Source organism: Saimiri boliviensis, chromosome 2 (genome assembly GCF_048565385.1).
Source record: "Saimiri boliviensis isolate mSaiBol1 chromosome 2, mSaiBol1.pri, whole genome shotgun sequence".
NCBI classification, from domain to species: Eukaryota; Metazoa; Chordata; class Mammalia; order Primates; family Cebidae; genus Saimiri; species Saimiri boliviensis.
Genome location: NC_133450.1, coordinates 92888948 through 92903793, shown reverse-complemented (window position 1 = coordinate 92903793; position 14846 = coordinate 92888948). Strand labels below are relative to the sequence as shown.

At 43.0% G+C, this 14846-nt stretch overlaps 1 long non-coding RNA gene across 3 annotated transcripts in view; it reads left to right on the top strand.

Annotated features, from left to right (window-relative positions):
• The window catches only part of LOC141583618 (uncharacterized), a 105742-nt gene that overhangs the window by 15188 nt on the left and 75708 nt on the right, over positions 1-14846 (top strand). The window contains exons 3-4 of one of the 3 annotated variants that reach the window (XR_012516309.1): positions 854-5126; positions 10082-13156. This is a non-coding gene — a long non-coding RNA (uncharacterized LOC141583618). Of the gene's footprint in view, positions 1-853; positions 8426-10081; positions 13157-14846 lie in introns of those variants that run through there. The other 2 variants (XR_012516308.1, XR_012516307.1) reach the window with 2 other exon arrangements.

Below are 14846 nucleotides of genomic sequence, written 5' to 3'. Positions count from 1 at the left end.
TAGGGACAATGCATAGAACTCTTCTATTCTCTTTGCACTTGATTTGCAAAAATATTTGCTTATTAAATGAGTTATTACATGGACAGCATTTAGAACAATAACCACTTTGTAACCACTCAGTGAGTTTCACCACCATTGTTTGCATTTTTACGATGATTCCCAATACGGAAGGAAGGCTTCAGCATCTTGGGCCCCTCAGCATGCTGAGCTTCCGTGATCCACGTCACACTGTTTAGCTTACTCTTGACTACCTCTGCTGTGTGCCCTGGATTCAAGTGTTCCACATGCCCTCTCACCATTACATTCAGATGATTTTAAAGAGATTTCTGTTTCAAATAAATGCAGGAAGAAGAATTTCACAGCGTCTTGGGTTGCAATCTTATTTGGTGGTTAAGGTGAATACATCTTAGATTATGTCATTATGAGGGGAATCTTCACTAACCTACAGGAGCAATAAAGAAGTTGCATCGCACTGTCTTGAGCTTCTCACTTGTATTTCTGGTGCTCTCCAGAGCCACTGGCATCTGTTTCAATGCCTTTCACCCAAAAGTGGTTTGGAATGGACATGCACATTATGGACGGTGTAGATGGCATAGTAGGAAGGGCTTTTTATTGAAAGATCAGGCGATTCTATGAGGGAAATTAGAGTCTGGGAGAAATAAAAGTTGAAACAACCAACAATAGCAATCCACTTAGCTGTCCTCCTGCACCCTAAATAGGAAGAACCACCTAAATACAGATACTTATGATACCTGTTTTCCTGGGGTATGTCCCACCATCCCTCTCTGCTCGCTGGCTCCTAGCACCTCCTCCACCCTTGCTGCCTCACGAACAGCCTCGCCCCTTCCCTCAGGAAGCTCCACACCTCCCCCAGAGAAGAGAAGAGTATCCTCATCACTTTCCTCCGCCTTGCAATTTGAGTAATGCCTCAGCGCTCCAGCCAGTCTGCGGATATTTTCCTCTCCTTGAGTGTGATAGACTCTGGAGGAAGATAATGATGGGTCCAAAGAATTTGATAAATTGGGGCACCCCAATCTCAGACCATTCTCCACTCCTAAGAATGCTGCAGCTGAGGTAAGCCTTAATATTTTTTCTTAGAGTCACTACCCCAGGTTCATCGCAAAGAATATCTATTCCATTGTCATGACTTTTGTCTTTTTCTTCTGATGAAACAGGCCCCGCCACCTGACACTTTCCTGCCCCAGAGCCCTGCTTCTCTTTAGAGAACCACTTAATTGTCAATGGCTGTTCTCCTTGGTTCCTGTGTGGGATGAGGCTTGCAGTTATGTGCCACTTTTTTCAAGGATTGCTTCGCGTAGGGGTGGACGTGGTGTCGGGGAAGGGTGGTGAAAGAATTCAAGAACGGGATAACCAATTCATCTCATCACAGGGCTAGAAAGAACAGTGATTCTCCTGGCCTCCAGCTGAGAGCGAGGGGAGGTTTGTGGACTCTAACGGAGGCAGCGGGGCATTCTGTGCATAAAGCACTATGTGTACTTCATGACAGGTGCTCAGTGAATTTTTCCTCTTGAAATTTAACTACGTTCTTGATATGTCATTGCTCCTTAGTGCCTCCAGAAAAGAGAATAGAAAAAAGAAGAGAGGATAATATGATTTTCCACTAACTTTTTAAAGCAATGGGATGTTTATTAAAGACTTTTGATACATACTAATGGCTTGAAGCATGGTAACGAACATAATGAATTTAAAATTTACCCTACTCTTATGCTTACCTTCAGCTTGGATAGAGTGATTTTTACCATCATTAGGAAGCATGAGCTGATAGAGAAAGCTACAAAGGGTCACTTGCTCATGTGTAAAGGCTGGATGCATGAGAAACCTTCCATTTTTTATAAAATATATTCAATCTGTGGTCTAATGTATGTCTCAGCAGTTAGCCGAAAGTGTCTCTTATTTGGCCCCTAAGAAAGACACCAAATAAAAACCCCAAACTCCACTCTTCTAGGATCTTGCACCCAAAGTTGACTATTGGTGGCTACATTGTGTACTACATGGGGTTAGTGCTACATGCAAATTATGTGGACAAGTAAAGCCAGATGATCCCACAGATTTTTACCCACAACCACAGCTACATCTGTGTGGGGGAGGCAATCTGCCATGCCATTCCCTCCTTCTCAGTCTAAGAGTCATGGAGAGAGTCTGTGACTCAGCCTGCCAGACCTTCCTCTCCAAGTTCTATTCAATGTGGAAACCAGCTGAAGCCAGGGACTTAGGCATTGGCTCCCTAGCTCAGTGTCATCTTAGAACCAAACAGCGAAAGGCACTGGTAGCTCAACAAAGGGACAGAGTAAGCAGATGGAGCCATTTTATTCCTTAATTAACATAGCAGTTCTAAGCAGTCTCTCCCCAGCCCCATAATCTTACCAACAACACTGAGGGGTTCTACCTGTGTTTATTGGCTGTTTGTGCTGTGTGTTTCGAATAATTGATAACATATGTGATTTTGTTCTTATGTACTCAGCTTGCTTAATCTGCATATTCATTAAAAAAGAATTTTTAAAATCTTTGTCAGATGTTCTCCATCTGAATCATCTTCTAGTATTAAACCACAGCCAAGAACTTTTATGTCTTTTATCACATTAATATAAAGATTCATGGAAATTTGTGGGTTTGGTGGTTTACAATTTCTCTAGTTTCTCCAGTTCGTTTACTTTTTAAGGGCAAGCTGTAAATATTGGTGGTAACGATGTGCTGAATGGAATTACATTTCTGTATCCACTTCAGAAAGATTAGACTAATCCAGAGGCCGAAATCAGTGGAATTACAAACTATCCAATTCTTGGTGGGAGTTTGGAAGCAAAGTTTTTAAGAGTAGTTTGTGGCTTAAATTGCATGTTCCCTCTGTCATTTACTTTGAGCTATTTGAAATGCAGAAGTACATATGTGTAAGATCATCCATTATATCATGCATAATATATAAAATGCAGATAACTGTGTAAGGCAGCTCACCAAATGGTACCTGGCATGCAATAGGCATTAAATGAATATGAATAAATAAACTAAAGAAAATGTGCTGTCCCTATTAGGGTCATATCTGATTCCAAGGAAGTGCAAGGGTCTGTGGGAGGTAATACCAAATGTTGCCAAGTGTGGCCTGGGGAAACAGATCACCAAGATGAACAGCATTCTGCAATATGTTGAAAATTGTGAAAATATGCTTTATTTATTTGAAAAATTTGTGTAAAGCAGCTGAAATCAGCCACAGAAGTTTTTCTTGTGTGGATTTTAGCTTTTCCTCTTCAAACTCTAAGTTGTAGAATCGAGCCATTCCAGTCTCTGTTGGGGATAGTCAGAGAGGTTGACTGACTGGTGTTAAATTTGGTCCCAAGAGCCTCTTCATCAACCTCCTTCAGCTTGAATATCAGGAAGGCAAAACTAAGCTACATGTAATGTGGGCATCAGGAAGGTGAAAGAGTGGTTTATAATTGCAGACAGCAGTCTCCAGACATTAAAAGATGAGGGAAAGTATCGGGATGGTGAATTCCCAAGTAAGAAAAACAATCTCTCCCTGCAAGGAACCAGGTAAGGCCATCAAAGGATAATAACCGACATCCATGCAACTCCTGCCAGGTGCCAAACACTGGATGGCCTCACCAGCCTCTTGGAAAAGGAGGAGGTAAGTACTGCTCCTCTCTTCTTCATTTTCCTTTTCGGGGACCCAAGATACGGAACGATAAAGTAACTTACTTAGGTTACGCCATTAGTGAGGGGCAGGGCTCGGTCTCAAACTCAAACTGAGCTACTAATATCTCAGTAAAATACCTTTGTATAAATGAGGAGGTAAGTCCTAAGTTCTTATCATGGCTGTGTGGCTCCAGATCTCTTTACCACTGCAAGCACTTCTAAGCATCACATAGGGTTCACCTACAACTAACCGCACCACCTTGAGAAAATCCCAGACTTCTGAAAATCCAGGACAGACACTCCGCGGTCCCTGCTCTCCCTGCATGAACCATTTGCATCTCCAGACCATGTCCCTTTCTGACCCCTAATGTCTGTCAGCCTCTCACCCCTGCATACACCAGGGTGCCCCTTCCTTCCTGCACTGCCTTCTTCCTTGTTCTTCAGCTGTCAGATTGACTCCTCTTTAAGACCCATGAAGTTTTTCATGGCCAGTCCAGTGCCGGGATTACAATGCTGTACACATTCATTCACTCAAGCAACAGACATTCGTCAATATGCTTTCAGCATGAAGTTACAGGAAATCCATCTTCAACAGGATTTAGCAACAATGAAATAGTTGGTTCGCATTCCTGGAAGTCACAGCAGGAGACCAGTGCTTAGGTTGCTTGGTCTGGAGGCTTTAGTTCTATTATTCCACAAATTCTTTTAATAAGTTTTTTTTTCCCCTAATGAATTTGTGACTCGATCCTTCTGCATGTTGGCTTCATCCTCACTGTGTAGAAAGATGTAATAAAGAAAGTCAGTTCTGGAAGCAGAAGACAGACCTTTCTCAGGAGTCCTTAGCAAGCTTCTCATTGGTCTGATTGAGTGACATGCCTGTTCTAGACCAATCACCAGCAAACGGGATAAAACTGCCCCTGGTGCTATCATTCCCATGCTTGGAGCCAGGGTTGTGGTTGACTTACATAAGGGAATTTAATTCCTATGTGAATCTGTGAAATAAAATAATTCATAGTTTGTAGCTCGTACATGTACAAGTATTTTATTCTTACCAAACAGGGAAATACTGCACAAAAGTAATTCAACTATTTCTGTTTCATTTCTTGCTATGTGCACATTCTGCTAACACTCTACATTCCTACTCATTGTGAATAGGGAAGGGCCTAAAAAAACATGAAAGAACCATAGGTTGCCCTGTCTTTCCCTTTCGTCATTTTCAGCATAAGCGTTTGAGTAACACAAAAATGTAACATGAGTGGGAAAGGCTATGACAAGTTCCCTTGATCATTTGTGTTTTTTAGAATGCCACTGCCTTCTTTCGGTGTCCAAGCAAGTTATGATTGGACTAGCAAGTGTAGCCACCCAGGGCTGTCAGTACTGCTGCCTACTCAATCGCAGACATTTTGATACAGAACATGATCATCGAATTCCAGTGAAGCCACAGTGCATGGCAGTCCAGCAAGAGTGAAAGCAACAAGAAGGTAAGTATGTTACAGAGGTAACACATGGGATGGCTAAGATATCAGATGTGCATTTTATGTTTATCTTCTCTGCTCGCTGTATGCTGTGTTGTCTCATCAGACTTTACTTCCAAACCAGAAGTTTAAGATAAAATTATTAAGAATTTCAAGATGGTGATAGCAGAGCATTTCCCCAAGCACAGGGCCCTTCTGAGCAAGAGGCCCTGTCACTTGTCCATGAAGCCAGCCCTGGATGGTTAGTTACCTAAACAAAATCAGGGTTCTGTTGGAAAGGAGGGGATGGAGGTTGAATTCCCAGTCAACCTTGTCCTGTATTGGCTTTGACTTCATTTTGTAGATGAGGCATAAGGGGCTCGAAAATGTCAAGTTGTTATAAAGCTGATATTCAAACCGAGATTAGTCTATGAAATAAGAACATGTCTGCTATACCCTTTCTATTCTCATATCGATAACCTGTAACATGGTATATTAGTCTGTTCTGCATTGCTATAAAGAAATACCTGAGAGTGGGTAATTTATTTTAAAAAGAGGTTTAATTGACTCATGGTTCAGCAGGCTGTACAGGAAGCATGATGCTGGCATCTGCTCAGCTTCTGGGGAGGCCTCAGGAAACTTAGAATCATGGTGAAGGTAGAGGGGAAGCCAGTGTGTCACATAGCTGGAGCAGCAAGAGAGAGAAGTGGGGAGGTGCCACACACTTTTAAACTACCGGATCTCACAGGAATTCACTCACTGTCACAAGGACAGCACCAGGGAAGATGGTGTTAAGCCATTCATGAGAAAACCATGCCAAGAAAACCATTCCAGTTACCGTCCACCAGGTCCCACCTCCAACTCTGGGGATTACAATTCAACATGGGATTTGGGAGGGGACACAGATCCAAACTGTCACATAGGAATCAGTTTTATGTCTGGATTTGTGTGTTCCGGTGGATTGTCACTGAGTAGAAATCTGTGCTCCCGGATCCCTCACAGAAATCAACTGGAATTCTGTATAAACAAGAACACTTCCTAATGAATTCTAGGGAGACCCGTTTATGTGGGTTTATGTATTCAATTTGTTATCACTGCTCCTATTGCTAGGAGGTGTGCATTTAAGGAAGAATTCCAGTATTACATTAAGGGAAGCCAGTGAAAGTCCCTTAAAGGGAAGCTGGCTACCAACTGTGTGAATTGCTTAGTCTCATTTTTGAAACATGCTCTCTTTTTAAATGACTGGGCCTTGAAGCTGGTGATTTCGCTTCCCCTTCTCTGGGCTGGCGTTTCACAGGGCACTGCTGTAGGGATATTTCAGAGAATGACACTCAGATATTGGGAAGTAAGTGATGAATGAGCAGACATTATTTGGGCAATGCAGTTTTCAGACAGGGGCTGCAGGAGAATATATTTTCGGGTGCTTCTGTTGGTATTTAACTTGGAGACTGTATATACAGTAAATCAGGAAGGCCAATAATGCAATACATAGGGGGATGTTTTATGTAGGCTTCTGACAAAGTACAACAGCTGCCCTAGCAGAAGGGATGTGGATTTATGGTCACACGCTTGCAGGTGGTGACAGCCAATATGTAGCATGGTTCTCTATCTGTACCTGGGAGTATTTATTTTTTGGTTCATCCTGAGGTAAAGGAAAAGTGTAAGGCAACTGCAGACCTTTTGACACCAGATATGCAACCTGTGTAGTAATTGCATAGCTTTTAAAGGCTGGAGCAAGAGCTTAATGTAACACACTCGCTCACAGCTCTTTTTAAGACTCACTTTCTTGGTGGCAATATCACCCAGCAAAGGTCAGTGTTTTTGCATCCCTAATGGATCTCTCACTTTACCTGTGGGGTCAGGCCAACTTATCCCAGAGGCACGGAAGGTGCAGAGGCTGAGCCCACACCACTTTCAATGGGCCATGAAAAATGTTTCAATTTTAGTTTCTTTTAAAATCAGGAGAAAAATGAATATAATAATAACAAATATATAGTTGTCGGCCCAGCATAGATTATACTTGTCTTTACACCAATGAAGTCATAAAATATATTGAATATTTTTTAAATGCAGGAAGAAGCCCAGTAAAACCAAAGTGGCTAAGACCCATGAAAGCTGTAATGACTCCCTAGCATGAAGGTTGACACTAGGCTTAAAATCTCACTTTTTCCTGTGTCCCCAGGCAGGCACCAGAGACTGCCCGTGGCCTTGGGCATTTAATAAGGGTGAGCTGTTTCTGGTCTGGAACTATCTCCGAAGAACCTCAGGGAGGGATTAGGGCCTGTCTATCCTGTCTATGTGAACCAGACTCCCTCAGCCCATCCAGAAAACACTCCCACAACCTTGGTTCTATTTTCTCCCCGCCTTACCCCAGAGCTGAGTCACTTTCATGACTCTTTGAGTATCTCTGCAGCTTAGTGGTTTCCTAGGGCCGCCATAACAAATATCACAAACTGGGTGGCTCCCACAACTGAAAGTCATTCTCTCGCAGTTCTGGAGGCTAGAAGTTCAACTCGAGGCATCAGCAGGTTGGCTCCCTCTGAGAGCGGTGAGGAGGCACCTGTCCCGTGCCCTCCCCCAGCTTCTGGTGGCTTGCTGGCAGTCGGATAGCCCTCAGCTTGGAGACGCATCATCCAGTTCTTTCATCTTCACAGGAAGCATTCTCTCTGTGAGCATGTCTGTGTCCGTTTGCCCTCTTTTATAAGGACACAAGTCATATTGAATTAGAGGCCACTCTGCTATGACCTCGTCTTAATCAATCACGTCTGTCCTGTTCCCAAATAAGGTCACATTCTGAGGTATGGGGAGATAGGATTGCAACATCTGAATCTTTAGGGGTCAGGGAGGTGTGGGGCAGTAACTCCTAACATCAGTTATGTTGACGCTATGATCTCAGTGTGGGCTTGGGGTGTCAGACCCTTCTGCCTGACGTTCCGAAAAGCAGTTCAGCATGAGTGAGGCCACTGCACCTCCCTCAGTTCACTCTTCTCCATCCCAAGGGAGGTGTGTGCCCCCTCACTTCCAGGAGTGTAATCAGGGATTCTCATGTTCAGTGCCAGATAGTGGGTAAGGGGAAAGAGAGGGGGATCTCCATCACCTTTTGTTATAACCTCAATGCCTGCTCAGCAGGAATTGGGTAAACAGTGGACAGAGGAGTTGAGGTGAAACAGAAGGGCAGCAGATGTGGGAACAGAGGAGGAGGTAGCCGACAGGTAGGCCCAGAAGCAGCCGGCTTTATCTGATTGTCTCAATGTCAATTTCACACTGCTTTTTTCATGAGCAGGGTGGAGGATTCAACCCAGACCAAGGTCAGGAGCATAGATGCTTAGTCTGAAGAGCGGGTGTGGGTGTCGGGAGGGAGGGGGGTTTGCAGGGCTGGCATGGAGCCCAGGACACATGTGGGAAGCACTGAACAGTTCAGCAAAGCAGCTGTAGGCATTAGCCAGTTTACTCAATCCGCAGTGCAAGTCCCCAGGGCTCAAGGCCTCTTTGTACAAAGATCACAATAAACAGGAGTGGGCTCAGTGGGAAGAGAATAGACTTGATAGTTAACCAGACCTGAGTTTAAACTCTGAGTCTGCTTGGCCTTAGGCAAATCACTTTATCTTTCTGGTCCCAAGTTCCCACATCTATTAAATATAAAATGAGAATAATAATAATAATGCCTATCTTAGACGGTTGTTGCCAGGGTTAGATGTACTTATATGAAAGAGAGAGTCCTGGCAGGTGGTGGGTGATGAATAAATGGTAGCCAGTATCATTCACACTATGTTCTTGAAGTTGAAACCAAAGCTTAAACTTCCAGGAGTGGTTCTTTAGTTGTGGGCTTAAAATGTACACATCGAGTCTCAAGTATTGTCCCTGGGTTAAAATTCTCATAAAATAAGTGCCATTTTTCTCTCTATGGGATACATATAGAAGAGGTCAGGATGGCACAGGAAAGTTTACTCTTTCCCATTATCAAAGGAGTAGCTGTCCAGTTCTTGGCCTGGCAGTTGGACCTCTGCTCTGCTGTCCTTAAAAGTCAGTGAAGTCCAAGCGCAGTGGCTCACACCTGTAATCCCAGCACTTTGGGAGGCTGAGGCAGGAGGATCACTTGAGGTCAGGAGTTCGAAACCAGCCTGGCCCATATGGTGAAACTCCATCTCGACTAAAAACACAAAAATTAGCCAGGCATGGTGGTGCATGCCTGTAGTCCTAACTACCTGGGAGACTGCGGCGGGAGAATCGCTTGAACCCAGGAGGTGAAGGTTGCAGTGAGCTGACATCACGCCCCTGCACTCCAGCTTGGCAACAGAGTGAGTTTCTGGCTCAAAAAACAAAAACAAACAAACGAGAAGTGAGTGGCAAGATAATATAATAATAAACAGTGACATGGCGCTTACCATGTGCCAAAGCCTGTTCTTTATGTTTATGTTTATGGTAATCCTTACCATAACCCTATGGAGTGAACATTATCCTCACTGCATAGGGTGGGGGCGTTATTACCCTCTTTTTTAAGCCACTTTTTATGTGCAATATATACCTTTAAAAAGATCTATTAGTAAACAAAGCTGAATTATAAAAAATCAATTTCACTCCAGCAAACCTCGGCCCAAGGCTGACAGCAAATGACTCAGTGAGTAAAATAAAGATAGAACGAAGCAAGGACAATAAGACTTTAAGTGATCATTCTCACCTCATGTTTACAGATGCTAAAGGCTAAGGTACAAGAGCACAGATGTCAAGGTCTGGTTCCAGACTACATGCTCATGGCCACTACACCCTGCCGCCTCATATTCTATATGCCTAGTACACTGTAACCCCACTGAAGTGGTGGTGGTGGGGTGTGTGTGTGTGTGTGTGTGTGTGAGAGAGAGAGAGAGAGAGAGAGAGAACGGGGGCATCAGGAGGCACCCGGCCCTCACACCTGCCAGCCCAGCCGCTGTGCAGAACACGGGGGTGAGTTGTTTCATTTCAGGTGTTCACTCTGCTTTTCACAGAATTTGTTGTCCCTTGAAGGATATTAATACAGGAAATGAATAAAGAGTGGCTTCAAAACAAAATTAAGACCAGGACAGCTTCCATCTTATGCAGTTCAGATAAATAAGCCCTCACAGTAATCAGCTCTGCGGTGCCAGAGCTCTCTCCCTGGAATATGAAGTGCTCCAGACACTGTAAACACGACCATGTGACTCACTTCCTGAACTGTGTCGTGGCCATCTGCTCAGATATGTCCCTTCCTCTTCCTGTGTTCTAATGATCCAGCAACTCTGCGGACAATTATGCAGCCATTAAAAATGGCAATTTAAATTTTTTTTAAGTGAAAATGCATAACAATGTGGAGAAAATGCCTACAATACATGTTGAGTGAAAGAACTGCATACAGGATGTGCACATATGTAGAATGTGCATGCACAAGACCAAGACCTGGAAGGACATGGAAAAGGAAGCTTGTTTCCAAAACTTGGAGGCTTCTTTTTTGAAGTGTCACATTTACTTTTAAAAATGGAACAAAGCGAGATGCTTCCTTGTACCACTTCATTGCCCTCAACTACAAACACAATGCTTATGTACAGACTGTTTTTTTGGAGCTGGGGGGATCTCCAAGATTGATAAAAAATAGTTATTAAAATGGCAGATTTTTCTGGATATGGAAAAACTTATCATAAGACAAGTAATGTCCTTTTCTTATCCTGTTTGAAATTTTTTAATAATTGGAGAACTTGCGAGGAAGGAGATGAAGAATGAAGCGGTGATCTTTTTTTTAAAATGTTATCTCACACTAGACACAGAGAATAAATGAGCAGCCTCCAGTCCTTTCAAAATATGGACTAAATGAAATACAACTTAAGCAATCTTCCTAGATACATTTTTCAATAAACCTGAAATCTATTTGGTGTTTTTGTAGTTCTTCATTTCCTTCACTCACTTAAAGTCTTACTTGTCCTTGTTGCTTTGTTCTATTTTATTTTACTCACTGAGTCATCTGCTGTCAGCTTTGGGCACTTGAGGGTTGCTAGAGTGGAAGAACTTTTTGTAATTCAGCTCTGTTTACTAATACATCTTTTGAAAGGTAGATATGGTACATAAAAAGTGGTTTTAAAAAATAGGCCAAGGCTTTTGTGAAGCTGTACTTCATTTGCTCTGTTGGTCTGGGTCAGGAAGTTTCCAACATATCTTTAGTATGATGCATCGAAGGACTTAGAGGAATTAATCAACTACATTTTACAATGAAGCCTTCATTCCATAGGATGTGTGGGCCATTAACAAGAGCTAATTTTTCCCAGTGCAAAATGATATAGAAAGAAAAACGTAAATGAAATGACTTGGAGTAAGTTCAGTATAAGGCTCATTTTCCTTAAGGGTAAGCCCATGGTTTAGGTTAGAACTCATCAAGTTAATCGTCTTCTGATCCTTGAAAGTGAAATCCAGATATCTTCTTGATGATTCCTGTTCCCAAAGTCCCTGGAACAAGTGCTGTTCTCTGAGCTTCCTTAAAGACTGATACTAAGGAGGTCCCTTGGGCCCCCAGTGCTAATAATATGTGATACTGGAGTGAAAAAGCAAGGGAGTAAATGAACTTGCTGAGAAGGATCACAATGAACCATTGTTCCTAAATATAAAAACGAATTCTGGAAGATTATGGCCGAGAAGTAGGTCCCAGTGGAAAGGAAGAAGAATCGGAGTTTGGGAATGTGATGAAGTTTCCGTTGGCATAGCAGAGAGTAGATCTTGTCCCTAGCTGGCATGTGCTGCTGCCAAGGTATGGCCCTTGGGAGAGGAAGGCTGACGGCCTCAGCGTTACCCAGAGATCTATGACAAATGCAGATAGACCATGAAAGGATTTCTCTCTGTTCGTTCACTTCCATCACCCTAATGCTTTTAACAATGTCTGGTGCACATAATTGCTGGATGAATGAATTTCTTGAGACCGATCCAAAATCATTGAACTAAAATCTCTGGAGGCAGGTCCCAAGAATCTTTATTTTAACAGGATCCCCATTTGGTCCTCAGGCACAGCTTAGCGTGAGAACCATTGCCCTGCCGTACCTGGATACTGGCCAGTGTCCTGCAGTGTTGATGGCCCTGAATGCACCACAAACTCCAGAAACATAGAAAGGAAGGAACAGCCACAGCTTGGTTTCTACTATGATGATGATGATGATTCTCCGGTATTGCATAAAACGTTGACACCCAATATATATCCAGGGGTTAGGTCAGGCAGTTACACTTATTCCCATTTCACAGGTAGAAAAACTTGGACATATGCAAGGTCAGATAATTAACAAAATAAGAATCAAAACCTATCCCACTAGACAAAGTTTAAGAGATGATGTGCTAAGTCTCAACTGGACAACATGATGTAATTAGCAAAGAGTGAAGGACAGCACTCCACTTGGGTCTATTACTGTTATGGTCAAGGTCATTTTAAAGTGCCAGGGCCACTCTCCAGGTAAATGATAAGAAGAGGCCACAAAGAACCCAGAGAGATGGTGTCTTTCTACCACCTCTGCTACTCTGCCAGTGATCTGAGAACAAAAGACCCTCTCTGGCGAAAAGTAGCAAGTGATGGAGTCAGAAGAGGGTACCAGGGAAGGGAAAGTGAGCCAATCCCTGACCCTCAGCAGGAACAATTAACTTGTTTAGTTTTAACTAACCATTGGTTTTCCTTGAATGAAAGTTAGCATTATATTGAACTTACTCTGAATCATTTCATTTACATTTTCCTTTCTAGATCATTTTGAATTGGGAAAAGTTAGCTTTTGTTAATTTTCACTCCTTGGGCCAGAGGAACCACGTGCCTTCCCAGCATTATCATTCCCAACACTTCACATAGTATTAGATCACTTTCCTATAATCACTTCATTCTCTTTTATGAGACTTGAGGTTTAATTGGAGGTTCCAATAAGAGACTTTATGTGTTTAATGGATTTTGGTATAACTATCAGAGTCTGAAATGCTAGTCGGAAGGCCAGTTGACTTCTAATGAGGCTGCACTTGGGAGAAGAGATTTTTTTAAAAGATGCTACAAGCCTATGCTATAGAAGTAGATAAGCAAATATTTCAGGAAAGATGTAATGTCTCTGGTTACTTCTAAATCACAAGCATATGTACTCCAAAGCCTGTTGTTCGAATGGGTTAACGGGGAAAACATTCAAACTGATGAGTGGTCTCTTCAATTTTTGAGAGGAACTCGGTGAGAATAGTAATGGGATGCTTGGACACTTTCTCCTGTTGGCCACTTCTGGAGGCCTCAGGGATTAGGCTCACCCTCCTTTCCCTGGTAACCCCTGTTGACCCCTCAGCCTGGGGATGTCTTCCTCCCGCACGCTCCCCTACAGAATGGAACACAGACTCTCCAGCCTTCCCCACTGCCCCGCTTCCTTACCATCTCCAAAATATGCACCTGCTCACTTCTTTTTAGTTATTACTCAAGGAATTTTTCAATTGGACACTGAAAGGAAAACGGGCTTAACAAAAAGAACAAGAAATGAGGAAATTAAATATTATGGGAAATCCTATATTTACAGCTACATCAAAGCAATTTCCCTAGGAAATTTTATGGTATATTACTGGCTTTCTTACTTTCCCAGCACTCTTGGGAATATTTTAAACACAAGACAAGAACTCTTATCATAGAGATATATTATACTTAATATATTTAAATACCACACAGTGCCTATCTCAAGTATTATGTGCCCGGCCTACACATGGAAACTAATTTTCAAGTGGCCTCACCCACAAGCAGGGACCCTCTGCCCTTCCCTAGGTGGGAATGTGAGAGATGCACATTCCCTGCTTCTCCCTCTAGGCCACAAGCTTTTGACCCTGGAACTGCATAGACAGTCCTTGCCTTTCACCACAGTGTAAGGGATGCTAACCACACTTGGTGATCATTGGTTCTCAAATTAGAACGTGCATGGCAGACAGCTAAGGCACCCAGTAAGAATTCAGATTCTTGGTCACCAGTCCTACAAATGCATTCATCAGGTCAGGGAGGGGCTCATGGACTTGAATCTGCATTTGTGCCAACTCCCTAACTCCTGGGTGATCCTAAGGACCACTCTTAAACGCTAGATGCTCCCTGGAGAAGCAGGGTGCCCTGTCCTATCTGCAATGGACACTTGGGAACACAGCCGCTGCCCTGTGAGGTATGAATTAGTCTCTGGGTCACTCCCTGGGGCCCCATTTATTCCATAACTACCTGAGTTCTCTGGGGTCAAGCTTTAAGAATTCTTCCCTGAGTATAATATCTGAGGTGTCCTCTCCATGGGCAGTAGGACATCCTGTATTAATTGGGAACAATTATTAAGCTAACTTATCCTGGAAGGTCTCTATTGTTTAAATAAGTTGTTTAATTTGCCAGCCAGATTGGTTCATAATTTCAGGCTATGGAACTAGTTTCTTCTTAATCTGTTGATCTAGTGGTTCTCAAACTTACATGGGCACAAGAATTACTGCAGAGCTTATTAAACAAAGGATACCAAGCTCACCCCAGGCTTACACAGCCCAAATCTCTGGTGTCTGCACCAGAGATTTTAGGATTCTGTGTTTGACAAACCCTTTTGAGGGTTCAGATACCAAACATTGAGAATCATTGCATAACCCACTTGTTCTCAAATGTCAGGATGTATCAGGTTCACCAAGGGGACCTGGTTAACAACATCGCTGGGCCCTACATCTCAAGCATCTGGTCTGGAAGATTTGGTTGGGGTCTGAGGGTTGACATTTCTATCCAGTTCCCAAGTGACACTGTTGTTCACG